At 49.7% G+C, this 23049-nt stretch overlaps 1 long non-coding RNA gene across 1 annotated transcript in view; it reads left to right on the top strand.

Annotated features, from left to right (window-relative positions):
- The first annotated feature begins 9522 nt into the window (after positions 1–9522).
- The window catches only part of LOC141080459 (uncharacterized), a 141628-nt gene continuing 128101 nt past the window's right edge, over positions 9523–23049 (top strand). The window contains exon 1 of the long non-coding RNA XR_012228910.1: positions 9523–12876. This is a non-coding gene — a long non-coding RNA (uncharacterized lncRNA). The remainder of the gene's footprint in view (positions 12877–23049) is intronic.

Genomic DNA, 23049 nt, shown 5'->3' with positions numbered 1-23049 from the left:
AGCGCTTGCACCCTGGCATCCTGGTGGCCCGCTCCCTGGCCACAGTGCGGGAGGGGACCTTCTTGGTACGCTGTGTCAACCTGGAAAATCAGGATATCACCCTGAAGCCCCGGGCCGAAATGGCCAAACTAGTAAGGCCATTGGAGGAGCTGCTGCCGGACCCCGCAGTCCAGTTGCGGGTGCAACCTGAAGAGCCCTGGGCAGTAACGGTACGAACCCAACAGGCTGCCGCGTCCGTGACCCAAGAAAAAGGTCGAGTCATTCTGGAGAGAATGCGGGCTGAACATTCCGGCTTAGCGCCAGCCCAGCTTCTCCAAGTAGAGACACTCCTTGGGCAATATTACAGTGTCTTCGCCAGCCATGAGGACAACTTCGGATGTACCACGGCCATCACGCATGGGATCCCCACGGCAGGAGCGGCCCCCATCCGGGAGCGGTATCGGCAAATACCACCGCAGCTATATCAGGAAGTGAAGACTCTATTAGCCCAAATGCTCCGCAAGGGGGTCATACGAGAAAGCCAAAGCCCTTGGGCGGCCCCTATTGTCCTGGTTCGGAAAAAAGATGGCACTCTACGTTTTTGCGTGGATTACCGGAAGTTAACGCCTGCACCCTCAAGGATTCGTATCCACTGCCCCGCATAGAAGAGTCTCTGTCCGCCCTGGGGAACGCATCGTACTTTTCGACCCTTGACCTGGCCAGCGGGTATTGGCAGGTGCCGATGTCGGAGGAAGACAGAGCCAAGACAGCATTCATCCTTGCCATGGGACTGTTCGAGTTCAATCGGATGTCGTTTGGGCTGGCCAATGCCCCCGGAACTTTTCAGCGGTTGATGGAGCGGTGTCTAGGAGATCTCAACTTTGAAGCCACATTGATATACCTGGACGATATCATTATCTATTCCGCCAAATTCGAGGATCACCTGAGGCGGTTGGGGCAGGTGCTCGGCCGGCTGCAGAAGTACGGGTTAAAGGTAAAGCCCCAGAAATGCCACCTGTTCCGCACCCAGATCGAGTACCTGGGGCATACCGTCTCAGCAGAGGGCGTTCGACTGTCCCTGGAAAAGGTCGCTGCCATCCAGGGGTGGCCTACCCCCGAGGCGGTGAAGGACATGCGGGCCTTCTTGGGGTTGGCCGGCTACTACCGTCGGTTCGTGAAGAATTTTGCATGCCGAGCCCGAGCTCTGCAAGACCTGCTGAAGGGGGCTCCCGCCGGGGCGAATGGACGGAAGGTCCAGTGGCAACAACCGCAAGAAGATGCTTTTCAAGACCTCAAAGCTGCTCTCTCGGATGCCCCAGTACTGGCATATGCGGATTTTTCGCAACCGTTTATCCTGCATTCCGATGGGAGCCTCCAGTGACTAGGAGCTGTGTTGTCACAGGTGCAGGATGGCCGGGAGAAAGTGATCGCCTATGGTAGCTGGTCGCTGCACGACTCAGAATGCAACCCGGACAATTACAGCTTCTTTAAGCTTGAGCTCCTCGGGGTAGTGTGGGCAATGACGGAGCAATTTGCGGAGTATCTGGCGGGCTCCGAATTAGTAGTGCGGACCAATAACAACCCGTTAGCCCATTTGGAGAATGCCAAACTGGGGACCCTCGAGCAGCGGTGGGTGGCTTGGATGGGCAAATTCAATTATAAGATCATCTACAAACGGGGAGCTGAAAATGTGCATGCCCACGCACTCTCCAGAATCCGACACACCACCCCAGGGAGAAACCGAGACGACGAATTAGAAGCAGATGAAACGCCGTTCGCCCTCACCACCGTCGCGCTTACAGTCAACACACAAGAAGTGCCTCATCCGGGACTCCTAGGAGGGATGCTGGGACAACCCCGTGACAACTGGATCCAGCAGCAACAAGAAGATCCAGAAATTGGACTCCTGCGCCGATGGGTGGCCACCGGTAAATAGCCCACGGGCTCGCAGAGACAGACTTTGACCCAGGATATGTTGCTGATGCTGCACCAGTGGGAAAAACTAGTCATCAAAAAGGGACTTTTATATCGAAAGGCCATGTCACGAACCACGTCAGCTACGATATGGCAGGTGATCGTGCCTGGAGCCCATCTCAACCAACTGGCCCAGGAAGCCCATGAAAAGGGGGCTCACTTTGGTGCTCAAAAGACTTTACAATGGTTGCAGCAGATAGTGTACCACCCAAGCTTGCACGCTGCCGTAGAAGAAGCTTGTCGAACCTGCCGCCGTGCGAGCTCGCTAAACCCCCTGCGCAACGAGCCCCGGTGCAAACTATTGTAACATCAGCCCCTCTGGAGCTTCTTACGGTGGACTATCTGACCATAGGTCCTGCCTATCAGAGGTATGAGCATTGTTTCGTTATGGTGGACCATTTCACCAAGTTTGCCGTGGTCACCCCCACCCGAGACCAAACAGCGGAGTCAGCCGCTTATGCGATTTGTAAGAACTTTATTCAAGTGTACGTGTCACGCTCGCGCCTTGGCTGAATGGCGCGAGCCGGGGGGTTGTGGCCCCACTGTGCCACAAACCAGACTACCCTGGAAGGGGCGTGACTACGACGGCTACCTCGGTCTTCACTGGAGCCTCTGATGGTGAGGTTAGGCTTGTGCGGCAGGTAGCTCTCGGGTGCCACTCCAGGGTGGTGTCTGGCTGTGGCTGCTGATCCCACTTGGGGACAAGTCACTTGGCCAGGTGTGACTAACAGGCAGGCTGAGACACGGGGCAAGCAGGCACGGCTGAGACACAGGGCAAGCAGGCACGGCTTGGAGACACAGGGCAAGCAGGCACGGCTTGGAGACACAGGGCAAGCAGGCACGGCTTGGAGACACAGGGCAAGCAGGCACGGCTTGGAGACACAGGGCAAGCAGGCACGGCTTGGAGACACAGGGCAAGCAGGCACGGCTTGGAGACACAGGGCAAGCAGGGGTGGTGTATGAAGGAACAGGTTGGGACCTGTTCACACAGGAGGTGCAGGAATGGATACAGGCAGGAAGGAGTGAAATATGAAGGGACAGGTTTGGACCTGTTCACACAGGAGGTGCAGGTATGCATACAGGCAGGAAGGAGTGGAATATGTTGGAACAGGTTAGGAACGGAGCCGCAGGAGTGTGGAGTAGGCGGAGCCGCAGGAGTGCGGAGTAGGCTGGGCTGTAAGGGAGCCGGGCAGGCAGAGTGGCAAGGGAGCCGAGCAGGCAGAGCGGCTAGGGAGTCGAGCAGGCAGAGCAGCTAGGGAGCCGAGCGGCTAGGAAGCCGAGCAGGCAGAGCGGCTAGGGAGCAAAACAGGCAGAGCGGCTAGGGAGCAAAACAGGCAGAGCGGCTAGGGAGCCGAGCAGGCAGAGTGGCTAGGGAGCCGAGCAGGCAGAGCGGCTAGGGAGCCAAGCAGCTAAGGAGCCGAGCAGGCAGAGCGACTAGGGAGCCGAGCAGGCAGAGCGGCTAGGGAGCCGAGCAGGCAGAGCGGCTAGGGAGCCGAGCAGGCAGAGCTGCAAGAGAGACGAGCAGGCAGAGCTGCAAGGGAGCAGACCTGCAAGGGTGCAGATGCACAGACAAGGAGAAAGGGAGACTAAGGTAGGACAGAGTACAGACAAGGTACTGGGACCAAGAGTCAAGGGCCAGGATATTCAGCCTCCTGGCAGGCAGATAAGGTACAAAGCAAGACAAGAAGTATTCCTCCAGAGAAGGAGGAAATACACAGGACAGACAGGGCCTGGCTTCCTCAGCAGCAAGATACTGAGTATAGACATTGCACAGGCAATGTTTCAGTGGGTGTGGCGGAGCTAAATAGTCAAGGGCTCTAGGTGATTGGTCAGGGACAGATTAGACAGGTGCACCCTGACTGCATAAGAACCAGAGAGTTCTAGCGCCGCCCCTATACACACATAGCCAGGAAACATACAGAAGAGCAGAGGCACAGAGCACAGCGCTGGCAATAGACAGAATTCACAGCATGACCCGGAGCAGTGAGTAAGTTGATGTGCGGGGGATGGGAGGCCATGCAGTGACGCCAGCAGAGTTGTTACAGTATGGCTTTCCACAACGAATACATTCGGACCAAGGAGCGTGCTTCCTAGGAAAAGTCTTGGAAGAGATACACTATCTTTACGGTATCGATAAATCGCTGACTACGCCATACCACCCGCAGGGAAACGGAGCCTGCGAGCGATTCAATCGTACGCTAATCCAAATGCTGCGCACCCTGGAGAGTGACCGCAAGGCCCGCTGGCCTGAATATGTCCCCGAGCTAGTGTAGGTATATAACAATCGGGTGCATCGAGTGACTGGTTACACCCCCTACTCATTGCTATTCGGACGAGAAGGCAAAGGAATTACGGACTGTACCGAGTGTTGTGCCGCATAAGCCCTGACGGGCCTGTGTACGAAATACAATCTGAAGGAAACACCGCGCCTCTCACTCGGGTTGTGCACCGTAACATGTTACAACCGTGTACGTCTACCGACCCGAACCGACCCCCCAGGTCCCTAACCCCCTGCCTACGGTCTGGGAACTGTATGACGAAGAGAACTTCCCTGTCACATTGGCGAGGTGCCCCAGCAGTAGCACTACAGTAGACCCGGAAATCCCACCAGAACCAACAAGTCGACCACCTTCCACCACCCCAGAAGACTCCACTACACCCGAGCTTCGACGCTCCGAGCGGTCAACAGCTGGCAAACGCCCTGAACGTTACGAACAAGACCAGTTTGCATGGCAACAAGGACTGTCGTCTACAAATACCCTCGCCCGAGGACTGGCGAGCATACAGGGCGGGGGAGTGTGGGAGGAACGGCCCCCGTCGAGTGTCCGGGCCAGAACCAAAGGAGCCGTCATCCGGGTTCTGGGGGAAACTGTTCCTGGGGGACAGAATTCGGGGACGGACCATTCTGACAGACAGATGGGCTGGGGGAGGGACCAGTAGAAAGGAGGGAATTCCCTGGACAATGAGTCAGCAGACCGGGACAGAGACTGCAGGAGAGCGGGGGAGTGACGGGAAGCTAGAGCGACTCACCAGTGCGATAGATGACACTCAGAGGGATGGTGCCAAGCAATCGTCTGAGACTTGCTGCCCTGCTCCAGCCCGTGGCCACTGCGGCTCCAGTTCAACCCGCGGCCGTTGCCGCCTCCTCTCAGCCCGCGGCTGTGGCCTACCACGGTCACCTGCGGCTGCTGCCGCCTCTCCTCAGCGCGCGGCTGCAGCCTGTTCTCCGCCACCCGCAGCCGCCCCGTTCTCACCCGTGACCGCGGCAAGTACCGCGTCGTCGGTGGCCACCACCGTCCCGCTCAGGCCTGCAGCAGGGGCCAGGCCTCTGCTGACCGCGGACTCCCCGTCACAGCTGTTAGTTGCGCAGGTGGCCTGTCATCCGCCACCGCACATCGCTGCCGCTGGCCCCAGTCCGGGGGCTGTGGCCCACCCGTCCAAGGACTTCGCTGGGCCCTGTGGGGCTCCAGTGTCGCCAGCGCGCCGGAGAGCGCGAAAACTCCGTCAATGCCTCAGCAACTGAGCAACTGGGCCCAGCAACTACTACGCCGAAAGACCACCAACCCGAACGGTGAGGGACGTCTGGACAGCAGCTAAGTTGACTTTCCAATTAAGGACCCGCGGTCCAATAATGCAATGACCGGCTATTGCTGGAAGTAGTACTTATTGGTGTTTGCTTGTCTAGAGCCCCTGCGAGGGCAACACGTGTTACCATTTTTTGTGTTCAAGCCGTGACTGAGGAAAGTTTCCCCAGTCTTATAAAAGTTATTTTGGAAAGCACTAGTTTGTCTCGTGACTCGTCACTGCATCCTGCGTACCTGCGAATACCACACCCACACCAAAACATGGAGAACAGAGATGAGTGGATCTGCCAAGATCCGAATTCGGCAAATCACAAAAATGTATCAAAGAAATTCGATATGTATTGAAGTTATTCAAAGCAAATTGAATATTCCGTGTTATCAGAATATCAATGATCATGTACAAATTCCAGTGTATAAACCCAAGCATGAGCTGTACTTGGTGATCAATGCACTCCCCCGGATTGTGCCATTTAAAGTTAACCTGACGGCCTTCCTGACATCTGTCTCACTTCTTCATGTACCAAGAATTCTGGAGCACATTCGAACTCTGCTTGTGGTTTCCATCTGTTACTCCTCCTAGTGATTTATCAATAAAATGACATCTGAATGTCACCAGTCTATGCCCATACAAACTGACAGTGTTCATCTAGTACCACTAGACTCAGTCCGTGTAGGGAAACTTTGACAAAACAAAATGGAACCCCTAGTTATCAATTTATTCAAAGGTATTCAATAGGAAGAACATCAGAACACAGAATCTAAGAAATCATGTTGGAGAATTGTAACAGGTCCCCCATGCCCTCCAACCCACCAACATTTACATATTCCTTTATAAATACCCCGCTTAACAAGACTTTTATTCTGGACTTGCTGAAGAGCCTGGCATTTCCCGGGCATAGTAGCTAACTGTGTTTAGTAATAACAAATTATAATGATTATATTACACATAAAAACATTTCACATCATATATTGAACACTACAGATTTGCAACAAAAATTAACTAAACGATTACCTAAGTATTATTAGTATTTTATTTTCAACTCATCCAAGAGCCTTGTGATAAACAAAATTTTTGGTTTTTCCTTTCGGTGCAAAGATGAATAGATTTTTGGCAGTTCCAACTCTTGAACAGGCCACGTAAAGCTGACCATGAGAAAAGCATGGAGATTGCAAATCAATCCCTACCACTTTCAAGGACTGTCCCTGAGCCTTGTTAATGGACATTGCAAATGCCAGTTAAACTGGAAACTGGAGGCATTTAAAATTAAAAGGCAAATCAGATGGAATGAGTGGAATTCTTGGAATGAACATTTCCTCTCCTTTGGCACATCCTGTTGCTGAGTCGTGTTTCTAATCCTCTCCTGTGTAATACTATCTGCTCAGCTGTGTACCTAATCCTATCCTGTGTGATACAGTCTGATGAGCCATGTATCTAATCCTATCCTGTGTGATACTGTCTGCTAAGCTATGTATCTAATCCTATCCTGTGTGTTACTGTCTGCTGAGCTGTGTATCTAATCCTAGCCTGTGTGATACTGTCTGTTGAGCCGTGTATCTAATCCTCTCCTGTGTGATACAGTCTGCTGAGCCGTGTATCTAATACTATCCTGTGTGATACTGTCTTCTGGCCTGTGTATCTAATCCTATCCTTGTGATACTGACTCCTGAACCGTGTATCTAATCCTATCCTGTGTGATACTGTGTGCTGAGCCATGTATCTAATCCTATCCTGTGTCATACTGTCTGCTGAGCCGTGTATCTAATCCGATCCTGTGTGATACTGTGTGCTGAGCCATGTATCTAATCCTATCCTGTGTGATACTGTCTGCTGAGCCGTGTATCAAATCCTCTCCTGTGTGATACTGTGTGCTGAGCCGTGTATCTAATCCTATCCTGTGTGATACTGTTTACTGAGCCATGTATCTAATCCTATACTGTGTGATACAGTCTGCTGAGAAGTGTATCTAATACTATCCTGTGTGATACTGTCTTCTGGCCTGTGTATCTAATCCTATCCTTGTGATAATGACTCCTGAACCGTGTATCTAATCCTCTCCTGTGTGATACTGTCTGCTGAGCCATGTATCTAATCCTATCTCTTGTGATACTGTCTGCTGAGCCGTGTGTCTAATCCTCTCCTGTGTGATACTGTGTGCTGAGCTGTGTATCTAATCCAATCCTGTGTGATACTGTCTGCTGAGCCGTGTATCTAATCCTATGCTGTGTGATACTATCTGCTGGCCTGTGTATCTAATCCTATCCTTGTGATACTGACTGCTGAGTCGTGTATCTAATCCTTTCCTGTGTGACACAGTCTGCTGAGCAGTGTATCCATTCCTATCCTATGTGATACTGTCTGCTGAGCCATGTATCTTATCCTGTCCTGTGTGATACTGTCTGCTGAGCTGTGTATCTAATCCTATCCTGTGTGATACTGTCTGCTGAGCTGTGTATCTAATCCTATCCTGTGTGATACTGTCTGCTGAGCCATGCATCTAATCCTATCCTGTGTGATACTGTCTGCTGAGCCATGTATCTAATCCTTTCCTGCGTGATACTGTGTGCTAAGCCATGTATCTAATCCTATCCTGTGTGATACATTCTGTTAAGCTGTGCATCTAATCCTATCCTATGTGATACTGGCTGCTGAGCTATGCATCTAATCCTATCCTGTGTGATAGTCTGATGAGTCGTGTATCTAATCCTATGCTGTGTGATGCTGTCTGCTGAGCTGTGTATCTAATCCTATCCTGTGTGATACTGTCTGCTGAGCTGTGTATCTAATCCAATCCTGTGTGATACTGTGTGCTGAGCCGTGTATCTAATCCTATCCTTGTGATACTGTCTGCTGACCTGTGCATCTAATCTTATCCTTGTGATACTGACTGCTGAGCCGTGTATCTAATCCTATCCTGTGTGATACTGTTGTTGAGTGGGACAACTAGGCATGGTGGAATCAAACACCCCATCGACTAGTTAAAATTGTATTTGCATATTAAAAATGGATTTTAAAAACACTTTTTTTTAACCATCTGTTAATGAGTCATGCAGGATAAAGAGCTTATTCGGCAGGGTATTTGTAAAAGAATATCCAAATGCTGGTGGGTTGGAGGACATAGGGGACCCATCAGATTCCCTTTAAAGGGGTTTTATGGTTTCGGAAAACCCTGATCCTGGCTGCAGTTTGTTTAAAAAAAACACCATCCTTCACTTCTCCTCCCAGGGTCCAGTGCCGAGTCTCCGCCACTGCTCTAGGGGTCTGTTATTGTCTGCAGCGCTGGTGTCACACTGACAGCGCTGCTGCTAATCAGTGAGCTCAGCAGCTCTGATTGGCTTGTGCTAGTAACTTGGGCAGAGGTACTGATCTCAGTTAATGACTATAGCCCTGTCAGTGATGTAATGTCAACATTATAGATAATAACAGACACCGGGAGCAGCGGTGGAGACTCAGTGCTGGACCCAGGGAGGGTGAGTAAAGGACAGCTTTTAAACAAACTGAACCAGGGGAAAGATCTTTTCTAAAACCCCTTTATCTCTGTGTGGGGATCTATGTGTGAAAACTGCAGATCTTAATAAGGAAATATTCTTAAAAGATAATAGACCCTAAGACTGACTAACTATAAATATATAGTAAATTTGACAGCGCTCCTTGTGGGGGAAGAGCTTATTTGTTTTGCCATAAGGTCCTGATTTCTGTGATTTCCACTGTTAGGTAGGTACAGGCTCTGCTCCCATGATACAAGTTCTGGACACGCAGGTCTGTGATGGGTGCACTGTGTACAACTCTCAGGACCAGCATTTGGCAGAGATGGATTCCAGGGCTGCTCAGAATACAGAGGCATATGGAGACAGGAGCCCACAGATAGTGAGCTGGGGACAGTGCTCCTCTCCCTCAAGCACAGAGTGATTAGAATGAGCTGCCTAGGAAGAAGCAGTACACAGCTCAGCTGGGGGCTCATCACTGCCTATGGGGCTATTGACAGGAACCCACTCTCTTCTACAGGGGATAGCTGCCATTGATGACAGTCTGCACACAGCCCATCAGTCCTCATCTGCTGCACATTCCTAATGCAAGGCATCCACAGACATGACTCTTCAGGTATGGATGTCCTCTGCTGACAAACATTAAAAGAAATGACCCAGTACACTGGTGATTCCTGTGGTGAATCCCTTACCCCCATGATTACCCATCATCACTCTTCTCTGAATATCTCTCTTGAAACCTCCACCGAAGTTTTAACACATCAAACACAGCTTCTGCTTTTGAGGACTCTCCACCCCCACCAACTCTACAAAAACATCCTCCCTCCTCACCTCCTGATGCCTCCCTCCTTTGAACGCTAAGAACTTGCAAACCCCAGGATCCCAGGCATTGTACCGAAATGTGCAGGAGGTGGGTGACTCTGCTTAGCCCTGCTCACATCCAGCTCATCCTTCTCGTCCCCTTTGCCTCTCTGTGTCCTGTCCCTGCCCCTCACCTGTCATATCTCCTGTCTGCATCATGTCTGTTGCTTTTTGGTCCTGAATGATTGACTTTCCCATTGATCTCTATGTCTGGGGTTCTCCAGTGTGTCCTGCCGATGATTGGGCATTCCTTGTAGCACCACTGCTGTCTGATCTGGCCCTCTGCCCCTGATTTGGGTATTTCCGGCGCACCTCTGCTGTCTGATCTGCCCTTCTGCCTCTGATTTGGGTATTCCCTACACAACCTCTGCTGTCTATTCTGCCCCTCTGCCCCTAATTTGGGTATTCTCTGCATTCCTTGTAGCACCACTGCTGTCTAATCTGGCCCTCTGCCCCTGATTTGGGTATTCCCGCTGCACCTCTGCTGTCTGATCTGCCCCTGATTTTGGTATTCTCTGCAGCACTTCTGCTGTCTGATCTGCCCCTCTGCCCATTATTTGGGCATTCCCTGCAGCACCTCCTCTGCTGTCTGATCTGCCCCTCTGCCCATGATTTGGGCATTCCCTGCAGCACCTCCTCTGCTGTCTGATCTCCCATGATTTGGGCATTCCCTGCAAGCACCTCTGCTGTCTGATCTGCCCATGATTTGTGTATTCTCTGCAGCACCTCTGCTGTCTGATCTGCCCCTCTGCCCCTGATTTTTGGTATTCTCTGCACTACCTCTGCTGTCTGATCTGCCCCTCTGCCCATGATTTGGGCATTCCCTGCAGCACCTCCTCTGCTGTCTGATCTGCCCCTCTGCCCATGATTTGGGCATTCCCTGCAGCACCTCCTCTGCTGTCTGATCTCCCATGATTTGGGCATTCCCTGCAGCACCTCTGCTGTCTGATCTGCCCATGATTTGGGTATTCTCTGCAGCACCACTGCTGTCTAATCTGGCCCTCTGCCCCTGATTTGGGTATTCCCGGTGCACCTCTGCTGTCTGATCTGTCCATGATTTGGGTATTCTCTGCAGCACCTCTGCTGTCTGATCTGCCCCTGATTTTGGTATTCTCTGCAGCACTTCTGCTGTCTGATCTGCCCCTGATTTGGGTATTCTCTGCAGCACCTCTGCTGTCTGACCTGCCCCTGATTTGGGTATTCTCTGCAGCACCTCTGCTGTCTGATCTGTCCATGATTTGGGTATTCTCTGCAGCACCTCTGCTGTCTGATCTGCCCCTGATTTGGGTATTCTCTGCAGCACCTCTGCTGTCTGACCTGCCCCTGATTTGGGTATTCTCTGCAGCACCTCTGCTGTCTGATCTGCCCATGATTTGTGTATTCTCTGCAGCACCTCTGCTGTCTGATCTGCCCCTCTGCCCCTGATTTTTGGTATTCTCTGCAGCACCTCTGCTGTCTGACCTGCCCCTCTGCCCATGATTTGGGCATTCCCTGCAGCACCTCCTCTGCTGTCTGATCTGCCCCTCTGCCCATGATTTGGGCATTCCCTGCAGCACCTCCTCTGCTGTCTGATCTCCCATGATTTGGGCATTCCCTGCAGCACCTCTGCTGTCTGATCTGCCCATGATTTGGGTATTCTCTGCAGCACCACTGCTGTCTAATCTGGCCCTCTGCCCCTGATTTGGGTATTCCCGGTGCACCTCTGCTGTCTGATCTGTCCATGATTTGGGTATTCTCTGCAGCACCTCTGCTGTCTGATCTGCCCCTGATTTTGGTATTCTCTGCAGCACTTCTGCTGTCTGATCTGCCCCTGATTTGGGTATTCTCTGCAGCACCTCTGCTGTCTGACCTGCCCCTGATTTGGGTATTCTCTGCAGCACCTCTGCTGTCTGATCTGCCCCTGATTTGGGTATTCTCTGCAGCACCTCTGCTGTCTGATCTGCCCCTGATTTGGGTATTTTCTGCAGCACCTCTGCTGTCTGATCTGTCCATGATTTGGGTATTCTCTGCAGCACCTCTGCTGTCTGATCTGCCCCTGATTTGGGTATTCTCTGCAGCACCTCTGCTGTCTGATCTGCCCCTGATTTGGGTATTCTCTGCAGCACCTCTGCTGTCTGACCTGCCCCTGATTTGGGTATTTTCTGCAGCACCTCTGCTGTCTGATCTGTCCATGATTTGGGTATTCTCTGCAGCACCTCTGCTGTCTGATCTGCCCCTGATTTGGGTATTCTCTGCAGCACCTCTGCTGTCTGACCTGCCCCTGATTTGGGTATTCTCTGCAGCACCTCTGCTGTCTGATCTGCCCATGATTTGTGTATTCTCTGCAGCACCTCTGCTGTCTGATCTGCCCCTCTGCCCCTGATTTTTGGTATTCTCTGCAGCACCTCTGCTGTCTGACCTGCCCCTCTGTCCTTGGTTTGGATAGTTTTCTCTCATGCTCCCGGCTCCTGGCTGCTTCTGCCTCTAATATTTGAGGGAGACACCAAATCTGGCTTCAATGTCTTCCTGATTATACAGGATCTGGGGCATCGCTTTATTTTTGGACGGGATATAATTATCGGCGGGATATTCTGGTGCCTTAACTCTTTGCTTGCCCTGGTATTGACAGTGTGTGGCAGGCAGGACAGTGGCTCCGGGCTGCTCTCCCATCCCCTGGATCACCTCTCTGGTGTGTGCTCCTCTTCCGCTGCCGTCTCCCCCTCTCCTCTCCCTCTCTCTTCCTCCCTTTCCCCCTCTCTCCTGAGCCTGCTCCCTGCTGATATAAATAGTAACATCTTCCCATTTCCTACATGGTGTCCGGATGACGTCGGAGACACGTAAATGTGTAGGTGCTGCTTGTGAATGAATGAGGAGCCTCGTTTGCTAGTACTACAGGCTGTGTATAAAAGCAGAGCGGCGCACTGGCTGGATGGAGCGCAGAGTTGGGGCAGGGAGCTGCTGGGAGCTGTCCAGTGCTGAAACTCCGGCTGACGGCGAGGACCACCACCGGGAGCAGGTAAGCTGGGATCCCCGTCCTTCCTACCCCGGGAAGGGGCATTTATCGTGGATAGCCCTGCAGTGCTGCGGGAAAGTGCGCCAGATATTGGAAGAATACGGTAGATCCAGAGTAACACGTGCGGAGCCGCTCCGATCACTCCGACTAAAATCCCGCAGTCTCCTGTTTCCTGCCCGATGCCCCCCAATACTGTGCAGGCGTGATGCCCCCAATGCTGTGCAGTGCCCGATGCCCCCAATACTGTGCAGTGCCCGATGCCCCCAATGCTGTGCAGTGCCCGAAGCTCCCCCAATGCTGTGCAGTGCACGATGCTCCCCCAATACAGTGCAGTGCCCGATGCCCCCAATGCTGTGCAGTGCACGATGCTCCCCCAATACAGTGCAGTGCCCGATGCCCCCAATACAGTGCAGTGCCCGATGCCCCCAATGCTGTGCAGTGCCCGATGCTCCCCCAATACAGTGCAGTGCCCGATGCCCCCAATACAGTGCAGTGCCCGATGCCCCCAATACTGTGCAGTGCCCAATGCTCCCAATGCTGTGCAGTGCCCGATGCCCCCAATGCTGTGCAGTGCCCGATGCCCCCAATGCTGTGCAGTGCCCGATGCCCCCAATGCTGTGCAGTGCCCGATGCCCCCAATGCTGTGCAGGCGTGATGTCCCCCAATGCTGTGCAGTGCCCGATGCCCCCAATGCTGTGCAGTGCCCGATGCCCCCAATTCTGTGCAGTGCCGATGTCCCTCAAATGCTGTGCAGTGCCCAATGCTGTGCAGTGCCCGATGCTCCCTCAATACTGTGCAGGCGTGATGTCCCCAATACTGTGCAGTGCCCAATGTCCCCAATACTGTGCAGTGCCCGATGCCCCCAATACTGTGCAGTGCCCGATGCCCCCAATGCTGTGCAGTGCCCGATGCTTCCCCAATACTGTGCAGGCGTGATGTCCCCCAATGCTGTGCAGTGCCCAATGTCCCCAATACTGTGCAGTGCCGATGTCCCTCAAATGCTGTGCAGTGCCCAATGTCCCCAATGCTGTGCAGTACCCGATGTCCTGAATACTGTGCAGTGCCCGATGCTCTCCTATCCTGTGCAGTCCCGATGTCCCCCAATGCTGTGCAGTGCCTGATGGTCTCCTATGCTGTGGAGTGCCTGATGTTCCCCAATTCTGTGCAGACGTGATGTCCCGCAGTGCCCAATGTCCCCAATACTGTGCAGTGCCCAATGTCCCCAATACTGTGCAGTGCCCAATGTCCCCAATACTGTGCAGTGCCCAATGTCCCCAATACTGTGCAGTGCCCAATGTCCCCAGTGCTGTGCAATACCCGATGTCCTGAATACTGTGCAGTGCCCGATGCTCTCCTATCCTGTGCAGCTCCTGATGTTCCCCAATGCTGTGCAGTCCCGATGTCTCCAATACTTTGCAGTGCCCGATTTACCCCAGTACATTCCTATCTCCAGTGCAGACTCCCCAGGCTGTGACTTCATCAGACCCTTCATTTTATTCTCATGTTATGAAATAAGTGCAATTTTTTTTTTAATTTCCCATTTTCCTTCTTTGGCATGTGCTCCCAGGGTTTAATTTTCTGGATCTTCTGAAACGGAAAGCGATCCTAAAATATTGAAAATAGATAGAAGGAAATATCTTTGCAAGGGTACATAGATGATAGAGAAAGCAACAGACAAATATTCCCCAGAATAGCTAGGTTTATTCTAACGTGTGCAAGCCGCAGATATAATCTATATACATGCATTTATACCCCAGTGCCTACAAATATCCATATATCTGCAGTACTTGTATTGGTTTACCATGCATATGCACTATCTATCTATCTATTATCTATCCATCTACCTATCTATATATCCCATATTATCTATCTATCTATCTATCTATCTATCTATCTATCCCAAATCTATCTATCCCATATCTATCTATCTATCTATCTCTATCTCTCCTCTTTCTATCTATGCTGTACATTTCTGGCTGTTTCTCCCCTTCTCTGCAGTGGATGGATGTGTTTCTCTGCCCCGGAGTTCTGCTGGCAGCCGCACACGGTGTTATTGGGAAGGATGGCCATCCCTACTGCCAGTCGCATATGCCCAGTGCTTAGTGATCGCTGCCTGCAGAGCGCACAGAATAACAACTAGAGCTCCAATGCAATCCCCACAGTCTGCAGCAGGGCTGTGTCCCCTTATCACAGACTCCCACTCACAGGATCCTTCTGTGCTGTAGAATTCCACCCACTACTGATCCACGCACGCACCCCTTCCCTCACTGCCCTTCCTAACCTGCTGTACATTAGATATATATATATGTGACTGTGGCCGGCCCGGCTGTGTCGCCTCTCTGCTGCTGCTGTGTGGTGGATGTGTGGTGGGAGGTCTTTCTGGGTGACTCATAACACAGCAGATCCATTCCACTCTCCTTCCTTCCAATTCATCTTTCGGCCCCTCCCGTCAGCATTCCCTCTCCTTCTCATGCCGCTCACTTCTCTCCCATTCGGATTGCAGCTCTTCTCCTCCCTGTAGATTTCTTCTCTGACGTGTTTGTGGGCATGAGAAATTCATCTCTGCGTCAATGCAGCCCTTCCATTCACCTGCTGCAACCTGCTCTTAAAGGGACCTGCAGCTCTCCTCCCCCCCGCGCCCTGCCTGCTCTGCCTGCAGCTCTCCTCCCCCCCGCGCCCTGCCTGCTCTGCCTGCAGCTCTCCTCCCCCCCGCGCCCTGCCTGCTCTGCCTGCAGCTCTCCTCCCCCCCTCGCCCTGCCTGCTCTGCCTGCAGCTCTCCTCCCCCCCGCGCCCTGCCTGCTCTTCCTGCAGATCTCCTCCCCCCCGCGCCCTCCCTGCTCTGCCTGCAGCTCTCCTCCCCCCCTCGCCCTGCCTGCTCTGCCTGCAGCTCTCCTCCCCCCCGCGCCCTGCCTGCTCTTCCTGCAGATCTCCTCCCCCCCGCGCCCTGCCTGCTCTTCCTGCAGCTCTCCTCCCCCCCTCGCCCTGCCTGCTCTGCCTGCAGCTCTCCTCCCCCCCGCGCCCTGCCTGCTCTGCCTGCAGCTCTCCTCCCCCCCGCGCCCTGCCTGCTCTGCCTGCAGCTCTCCTCCCCCCCTCGCCCTGCCTGCTCTGCCTGCAGCTCTCCTCCCCCCCGCGCCCTGCCTGCTCTTCCTGCAGATCTCCTCCCCCCCGCGCCCTCCCTGCTCTGCCTGCAGCTCTCCTCCCCCCCGCGCCCTCCCTGCTCTGCCTGCAGCTCTCCTCCCCCCCTCGCCCTGCCTGCTCTGCCTGCAGCTCTCCTCCCCCCCGCGCCCTGCCTGCTCTGCCTGCAGCAGCCCTTGCACTGTGGGGAGATGCTGTGAGTGCAGGACGTTGCCCCACGGCTGGAGCAGGCATCGGTGACTGCAGTGTCAGCCTGTGAGCATTGCCCGTCCAGGGGTAATGAAGCGATCACCATTGTGTGGAGCTCTGCACATAGCTGCAGACATGACACAGGCACACTGACAGTGGACACCCCCAAATTCTGCACAGTGTCCCCTGTAACTTAATTTACCTGCCTAAAATTAGAAACATATTCAATGGACATTGTTCATCGGAAGGACTGACCTCGGATCCACCGAGACTGCAGCTTATATGTGGCATTGTGCTGACAGTGGAGCATTTGGTCCCCAGCAGATGTGACTTGCAGGCGCCCACGCTCATCCAAGTCACAGCCACTGCAGAGCCGGTGTTATTCCACCCACATTCTGCCCATATGACGCCCCCTTGCTGCTGTCATGCGCTCTGCCTCATCCGGGAGACTGGAGGTTCCCCTGCGCCAGTGATGCTGCTCCTCCATCGGTCATTCATCGGCACCTTGGCTCTAGACTGCTTACTGTGAGACTGTGCCATAGGAACAGTAACAGTCTACAGTCATGGCTACTGACGTATGACTGTCACTTCTCCACCACGGCCACTGGGGGGCGCAAAGCATGTGACTACAATGGAATAGTCAAAACAGAAGTGATGAGATCCGGAGACTGTGGACACAAATGGCCGAATGCAGGCAGGCTGCGGGAATCACAAGGCGGCTAGCAGGAGCTGGGGGATTAGGGTAACTTCATAGGATGGTGCTGACTATGGGTGCAAGAGAAAAGAGATGGAAAGGTGCTATAGGGTGCTACATTCTCCGTGTCCGAGCATAATAATAGTGTACTGTCCATAGTGCTGAGATCGGGGTGCTATAAGGTGCTATAGGGCGCAATGTTCACCGTATAATAGTAATGTACTGTCCAAGTTCCTGGCATTGGAGAAAAGAGCAAACAGCTGGGAGAGTGCGATACGGTGCGTGCTACAGGGGGCTGTAGGGTGCAATGTTCACATTATCAGAATATAGTAGTAATGTATTGTCCATGGTCCTGACATTGGGGGTGCTATAGGGTGCTATTGTCACAGCGTCTGAGTATAATCATAATGCTGACATTGGGGGTGCTATGAGGCACTATAGTGTGTTATGTCCACAGTGTGAGTATAATAGTAATGTAGTGTCCATGGTACTGATAGCAGGGTGCTATAGGGTGCTCAGTTCACAGTGTCCAGGTATAATAGTAATGTACTGTACAAGGTGCTGAGATTGAGGCGCTAGAAGGTGCTATAGGGTGTTCATTTCACATATGCAACATATGTGGATTTTGCTGCAAAATTGCTGTGAATTAACATAAGATTTGTGTTGAAACTTACATGGTCAAAAATGTAGTCCTCTGTAGCGTTAACTTGAGGGTTTATAAGAATCCAATAGGACAAATGTGTGATGACCATGCCATATTAAGATATTTTATCCAGAAAAGGGATTGGAGCATCCCTGCAGTGAAATGAAATGCAGTGATAAAGTACCATTGCTAAGAGAAGTTTACTTAGTACCACGTTTCACACTGTGACGTTTGCTATACGCTCATAGTGAGTGCTATTCCTTTCCTTTTTCTGGTCCATGATGATATACAGTCGGGTAACATTAGCTTATATACAGAGACACTCATCAAACGGGTTATTTAAAAATGATTATCCTGCATATTACTAAAGATAGGATTATATTCAGACCAAAGAAAAAATGGAATCAAGAGCAGTAAATAAAATATAAGATTTTTATTATACTCAATAGGGTAACATACAATATGTAGAAAAAAAGAGATGTGGATAAATACAAAATAAGGGAATCAGCGACATCCAGTTACCACATATAAGTAAAGGTCATGGTACAATTAATGTTATTTAGGCAAAGGCAAGATAGCAATAACATAATCAACTCCCTCTCAGTTATCTCTTAAATGTAATAGCATGCAATATCTCCCATAAAGTGCATAGGGAACGGTCACAGAAAATTATACAAAGTAGAGTATATATAAAAAATATACACAATTATAAGGTAGAAGGCTGACGCCCCCCGAAGAAGCAAGAAGCGAAACGCGCATAGGGGTCCCGCTGTCCACATATCAGATAGGTTGGCACTTCCTTACATTTTCATGTCTGATACTTAGGCATTTATATATCCTTGGCTGTCTCTCCTCCTTACCATTTTGGTTCATTCATGCTAGCTGACAGTCTCTTTTACTTGCGGTCTTCAGCCTCCTACCTTATAATTGTGTATATTTTTTATATATACTCTACTTTGGATAATTTTCTGTGACCGTTCCCTATGCACTATGCACTTTATGGGAGATATTGCATGCTATTACATTTAAGAGATAACTGAGAGGGAGTTGATTATGTTATTGCTATCTTGCCTTTGCCTAAATAACATTAATTGTACCATGACCTTTACTTATATGTGGTAACTGGATGTCGCTGATTCCCTTATTTTGTATTTATCCACATCTCTTTTTTTCTACATATTGTATTTTACCCTATTGAGTATAATAAAAATCTTATATTTTATTTACTGCTCTTGATTCCATTTTTTCTTTGATCTGAATATAGCTCCAATGGATGAGCATTACTATTGATAGCCGCTTTGTGGTATTTAAAGAGGATTAGGTTCAAAGGATTTCAGCAAAGTAACCAATGACTTAGCATTATCCTTCCTTCATTTACCGTGTCTCAAAGTTAAACTTTCTGCTTAATTTCTTTTTATAATAATATAAGTCAGCAGACATGACCCTACCACAATGAAGATGGAAGTCACGGGAAAAGAAAACTTAAAGGGTTTGTCCCATGTTCTGTCTTCAGGAGCGCCGCATACTCCTGTCTCCTCGCTTCCTGCTTGCCATTGTTGGCACGCTCCTGATGATTGACAGTTTGGACTAGTTGTATGGTCATAGTGCTGACCCAAAATGTGTGCTGTAAAATGGAGCAGAGGCAACTTTTCTTCTGCAGCATCAAAGAGCGCGGGGGCACTGAGGCTGGTCAGATACTGCAGTCTGGCTGGTTTCAGAGTAACGTTTGCAAGTTTTATAGCAAATAGCTTGCAAATATGGCACTCCTTGGCTAGGAGACCGGCCACCACTGATAGAATGCAGAGGTGGATGGTAACATAGACAGCAAATAAATAGTAAGATTCAAAATGCTTGTTGCTTGCTTTTACAAACATGTTTTTAATATTACTAGTCATTTAAGAAGATGAGTCAACTCCTTTAAAACCCCTTTCCAACATCTGGCGTAATAGTACACCAATGTCGGACTCCCTTCCTTTTATGTGGGCTCCGGCGGTGAGCCCACATCTGTCCCGGGACATGTCAGCTGTTTTGAACAGCTGACATGTGCCCACAATAGGGGCGGATGGAATTTCGATCCACCCGCGGCTATTAACCAGTTAAATGCCACTGTCAAACTCTTACAGCGGCATTTAACAAGCACTTCCGGCAATCGCGTCGGAAATACACACACCGGTGACCCGCGTCACGTGATCGCCAGTCACCGGTGTGTTGGCATGACAACCGGAAGTCTCTTGGAGACCTCTGTGGTCGTCAGTGCCGGATTGCTGTGAGCACCACCTAGTGGTCTGCGCTCATAGCAATTGAGCATTCTACATAGAGATGAGCTGACCATCGCCTCTATGTAGCAGAACCGATCGGGTTGTGGCAGCTTCTAGTCTCCCATGGAGGCTATTGAAGCATGCCAAAAGTAAAAAGAAAATGTTTTTAGAAATATTAAAAAGCTCAAAAAAATATAAAAAGTTCAAATCACCTCCCTTTCACCTCATTCAAAATAAAAATAAAATCAAACCTACACATATTTGGTATTGCCATGTTGAGAATCACCCAATTTAGCATTAAAAAAAGGATTAATCTGATCAATAAATGGCATAGCGAGAAAGTCAAAACGCCAGAATTACGTTTTTTTGGTCGCCGCGACATTGCATTAAAATGCAATAACGGGTGATCAAAAGATCGTATCTGCACCAAAATAGTATCAATAAAAATGACAAATTGGCACACAGAAAAATAAGCCCTAACCCAACCCGAGATCACAAAAAATGGACATGCTACGGTTCTCGGAAAATGGCGCAGTTTTTTTTTAACAAAGTTTGGATTTTTTTTCACCACTTACATAATAAAGAACCTAGGCATGTTTGGTGTCTATGAACTCATAATGATCTGGAGAATCATAATGGAAGGTCAGTTATAGCATTTAGTAAACATGGTAAAAAAGCCAAACAAAAAACAAGTGTGGGATTGCACTTTTTTGCAATTTCACAGCACTTGGAACTTTTTTCCTGTTTTCTAGAACACAACATTGTAAAATCAATGGTTTCATTCAAAAGTACAACTCATTCCGCTAAAAACAAGCCTCACATGGCCATATTGACAGAAAAATAAAAAAGTTATGGCTCTAGGAAGGAGGGGAGCGAAAAACGAAAAAGCAAAACTGAAAAAAGCTCCGGGGGTTAAGGGGTTAATTGGTGTTATCTGGGATCAAGAAAAATCAAGGAGAATCCTGAACAGTCCCTGTAATGCTATACTAACATGTAATTTATAGAAATATGAATCACAAGAAATAAGAATGTTGACATGCATAGACATGGCTCTTCATATTATGACAAATAAGAATTCTTTTAATAACCTAAAGGTTATGTATCCCTAATTAGATATGTGTTTGGTTGACTATATCAGTTTTGTATTGAAAGGAAGAATAAACTATAAGAATGTAGCCACTAAGTAGTCATCTAGGGCAAAGCAGGTCATACATGGGAGTCTCCGCATGGAATCTCCTGTATTAGCAAACGTGGAGATCCGCTATCAAGCTAATGATGAGACGGCCCTGTTCAGTTTTTCCTTTTTAACCTTTTGGATATTTGGGGGGTAACTAAACTTAGATGTGATGCCTTTACAAGGGTGCAGTAAGTTAGTAAGAATTCATTATCATCACTGTAACTAGGACATTTTTTAGAAGGTATCAGCTCCATGGTACATGTTTTCTATCAAATAGGAGGAATGAAACAGATGGGACATATGGATAGGAGGGGAAAGCTTCCCAAGCATGAATGCAATGACAGAAGGCAAAAAAAGTGAAGACATCTAGCATAGAGTATATCACCAACATTACATAACAAGTAAAAGTAGCAGGCAGACATTCCAAATGTTAATAAAAAGTGATGAAAAATATTGCTAGAAAGATTACACAATCATCTCACTAACTTTTTATAGACATGGAAGGATTATTACAAGAGGGTTAATAACATTTCTGATTGTTTATTAATACTCAGCAGAATTACAGGCTGGCAGATACACAGATAAATGGGGCCTGGCAGATTAAGGGACATCTACATAGGTGGCAGACACACAAATAAATGGGGCCAGGAAAATTAGGAGATACCTACACAGGTGACAGACACACAGAAAAACAGAAAAATGGGGCCCGGCAGAATAGGGGACATCAATTCGGATGGCAGACACACAAATAAATGGGGCCAGGAAGATTAGGGGATACCTACACAGGTGACAGACACACAGATACATGGGGCCCAGCAGATTAGGTGACATCTACAGTCATGGCCAAAAGTTTAGAGAATGACACAAATATTATATTTTCACATGATCTGCTGCCCTCTGGTTTTTATGTGTGTTTGTCAGATGTTTTTATCACATACAGAAATATAATTGCAATCATATTATGAGTAGCAAAAGGTTATATTGACAGTTAGAATGAGTTAATGCAGCAAGTCAATATTTGCAGTGTTGACCCTTCTTCTTCAGGACCTCAGCAATTCTCCCTGGCATGCTCTCAATCAACTTCTGGATCAAATCCTGACTGATAGCAGTCCATTCTTGCAAAATCAATGCTTTTATTTTGTCTGAATTTGAAGGTTTTTGTTTGTCCACCCTTCTCTTGATGATTGACCACAAGTTCTCAATGGGATTAAGATCTGGGGAGTTTCCAGGCCATGGTCCCAAAATCTCTATGTTTTGTTCCCTGAGCCATTTAGTTATCACCTTTTCTTTATGGCAAGGTGCTCCATCATGTTGAAAAAGGCATTGTTGATCACCAAACTGCTCTTGGACGGTTGGGAGAAGTTGCTCTTGGAGGACATTCTGGTACCATTCTTTATTCATGGCTGTGTTTTTAGGCAAGACTGAGAGAGAGCCCATTCCCTTGGCTGAGAAGCAACCCCACACATGAATGGTTTCAGGATGCTTGACAGTTGGCATGAGACAAGACTGGTGGTAGCGCTCACCTGGTCTTCTCCGAATAAGCCGTTTTCCAGATTTCCCAAACAATCGAAAAGGGGATTCATCAGAGAAAATGACTTTACCCCAGTCCTCAGCAGTCCACTCCCTGTACCTCTTGCAGAATATCAGTCTATCAGTCTGTCCATGATGTTTTTTTCTGGAGAGAAGTGGCTTCTTTGCTGCCCTCCTTGAGACCAGGCCTTGCTCCAAGAGTCTCTGCCTCACAGTGCGTGCAGATGCACTCACACCTGCCTGCTGCCATTCCTGAGCAAGCTCTGCACTGCTGGTAGCCCGATCCCGCAGCTGAAACACTTTTAAGAGACGGTCCTGGCGCTTGCTGGTCTTTCTTGGGCGCCCTGGAGCCTTTTTGGCAACAAGGGAACCTCTCTCCTTGAAGTTCTTGATGATGCGATAAATTGTTGACTGTGGTGCAATCTTTCTAGCTGCGGTACTCTTCCGTTAGGCCATTTTTGTGCAGTGCAATGATGACTGCACGTGTTTCTTTAGAGATAACCATGGTTAACAAAAGAGAAACAATGATGCCAAGCACCAGCCTCCTTTT

Source organism: Dendrobates tinctorius, unplaced genomic scaffold (assembly GCF_039654945.1).
Source record: "Dendrobates tinctorius isolate UK_male_01 unplaced genomic scaffold, ASM3965494v1 ptg000016l, whole genome shotgun sequence".
Lineage (NCBI taxonomy): Eukaryota > Metazoa > Chordata > Amphibia > Anura > Dendrobatidae > Dendrobates > Dendrobates tinctorius.
The sequence above is the reverse complement of the archived record's forward strand: the minus strand, read 5'-3'. Positions and strand labels throughout refer to the sequence as shown.